This window comes from Paramisgurnus dabryanus, chromosome 2, assembly GCF_030506205.2.
Source record: "Paramisgurnus dabryanus chromosome 2, PD_genome_1.1, whole genome shotgun sequence".
Classification (NCBI taxonomy): domain Eukaryota; kingdom Metazoa; phylum Chordata; class Actinopteri; order Cypriniformes; family Cobitidae; genus Paramisgurnus; species Paramisgurnus dabryanus.
In genome coordinates, this window is record NC_133338.1 from 24,009,202 (window position 1) to 24,011,810 (window position 2,609).

At 38.9% G+C, this 2,609-nt stretch overlaps 1 long non-coding RNA gene across 2 annotated transcripts; it reads left to right on the forward strand.

Moving 5' to 3' along the window:
* The first annotated feature begins 307 nt into the window (after window positions 1–307).
* On the forward strand, window positions 308–1,860 carry LOC135730661 (uncharacterized). 2 transcript variants are annotated; one of them, XR_010526038.2, is made up of 5 exons: window positions 308–511; window positions 1,052–1,101; window positions 1,219–1,306; window positions 1,396–1,446; window positions 1,725–1,860. It is a non-coding gene; the product is annotated as an uncharacterized lncRNA (long non-coding RNA). The 2 variants fall into 2 exon arrangements; XR_010526037.2 differs by lacking the exon at window positions 1,725–1,860 and adding an exon at window positions 1,539–1,718 and having other exon boundaries at window positions 313–511.
* The last annotated feature ends 749 nt before the right edge of the window (window positions 1,861–2,609 follow it).

Here is a 2,609-nt window from a genome sequence, read left to right on the forward strand (position 1 = left end):
CCCGGTTGGTCGCTAGCACGACTAACATGCACATTTAAGCAATGCACAAAAAAGATGCTAGAGGCTCGGCCGCGGCTCTTGCACGGTTGGTCGCTAGCACGACTAACATGCACATTAAAGCAATGCCCAAAAAAGATGCTAGAGGCTCGGCCGCGGTGGTCCGGTTTGGCGTCGACGGTGATACAAGAGTCTCTAGGACGACTAACATGCATATTAAAGCAATTCACAAAAAGATGCTAGAGGCTCGGCCGCGGCTCTGGCCCGGTTGGTCGCTAGCACAACTAACATGCACATTAAAGCAATGCCCAAAAAAGATGCTCTGGTCCAGTTTAGTGACAGGAGTCTGTAGCACAACTTACATGCGAATTAAAGCAATGCGCGAAAAATACGCTAGAGGCTCGGACGTGGTAATCCATGACGGCGGCCACGGTGACAGGAGTCTCTAGCACAACTGAAATACAGACTAAACAAATCTAAAAAGATATAGCCTCTGGTGCAACAATAATGAACGGTATGTGGAAAATCCATCTATCTGTCTATCCCTCTGTTCGTCTGTCCATCTATATGTCTGTCTGTCTGTCTGTCTGTCTGTCTGTCTGTCTGTCTGTCTGTCTGTCCGTCTGTCCATCTATCTATCTATCTGGCTCTCTGTCTGTCTGTCTCTTCATCCGTCCTTCAGTCCATCCGTCTTTCCGTCTGTCTGTCTTTCCGTCCGTCTATGTATCGGTCTGTCTGTCTATCTCTCCATCTGTCAGTCCATTCGTGTTTCTGTCTGTCCGTCTGCCTGTCTGTCTTTCTGTCCGGTGGTCTTTCTGTCTGTCTGTCTGCCTTTTTCTGTCTCTCTGTCCGTCTGTCTGTCTTTCCATCCATCTATCTATCTGTCTGTCTGTCTCTCTGTTCGTCCGTTGGTCTGTCTTTCTGTCTGTTGGTCTGTCTGTCCATCTGTCTGTTTGTCTGTCTCTCTGTCCGTCAGTCAATCCGTGTTTCTGTCCGTCAATCTTTCTGTCTGTCTGTCTGTCCGTCTTTCTGTCTGTCTGTCTGTCTATTCCAGTATCCAAACCAATCAGAGACAGCGATTTGAGGACATCAACAGAAAATAAAGTAAGATTAATAATATTATGTTTATTATTTATCTTTGTGCAATTTGATTTGAATTACATTATTAAATATTTCAAATGTGTTAAGTCTTGTTAATTGTGTCTTTTTTTGTTGTTGAAGAAAACAAGAAGTAAAGCACTGCAAATCAAACAACTGCTCGACTGAGGAGTTGAAGAAAAAAAGACAGCTGCACAATCCTAAAACTGTGGTAAGTTTAAATTCCTTTAATGAAATAACCCATGCTTTAATTTGACAGAATCTGTTAGGTAACAAAGTATTTTTACTTGTATTTTGTAGAAGGCAGTCTGTCGTCTACACAACTCAGAGGCACTATCAACAAGAGCAAAGGTATGAATGACAGATAAAGCCTAAAATGCATCCTGTTGTTTACGGAGCAAATAAACACATTTGTTTTAATTTAATACATTTTGCTTCTGAAGATTAAGTTCACCACATAATAAGAAGGCCACTTCATTTTTAGTGGGAGCACTGGCCACAAGCTTGGAACTGAAGGCCTTGATAAAAATGACTTTGGTAATTTTCATTGTTATTTCTATTTTGGCTATTTCTGTATAGTTATGTTGTGTCTATTTTTGCTTTTAAAAAACCCAATAACTTGTTTCTAGTGGCCTGCAAGACATTACCAGAGCTAACCGTTGTGGCCCTAGCACGGAGTCACCAGAGGAGAAAGAGGGTAAGAAAGATTAGAATTAGTTTCTGTTTAATTTATTTCTGCATTAGTATAAACTGTACTGATACATGTTTTTGGAGTCAAACCCAGTGTACTGGCTGTGGCCAAAGTGGGCTTCTGAAGGGAAATCACCGCTAACATGATGTTAGATGAAGAAGACGATGCCTTTGATGGAGTGTCGTGTGGATTGTGAGACCTTCATCGTTATTCAGCCAGGCGCTCAGCAATCTGTGTGCTAAGATGCAGCTGCGACTGTTTGTGTTCGAGCTATGCAGCGTTGCATCAAAGTCTGCTATCTGAATTGCTGCCACCGCTTACCTACGACCCAAAGACAGCAAAATAAACACATTTGATGCCAAATGTGATCCCAAGAACATAACCTCTGTCTATTTTTAACTTTTTGTTTATTTTTCCTATGCTTTATTAATAAAACTCTTACATTTTATCAACATGTTTCTCCTAATTGTCTGTTTTCTTTCCCTAATATATACAATATAGTTTAACAATATATGTGTCATAAAGGCTAACATGTAACATGTAACATGGGCTAAGGCCATAAAAAAAAAAATATATATATATATATATATATATATATATATATATATATTAATGCCCTTAGCCCATGGTACATGTTACATAGTTTTATAATATTAGCCTTTATGACACATATACTGTTAAACTATATTGTATATAATATATCTAATATAAACCGTAATTTTATTAAATAATACAAATTACAAGCTATTAATAATAGTGTTAATTTGCAAATATCATTAAATAAAATGGTCCAACTGCAAACTTATAGAAATGTAACTGTTTT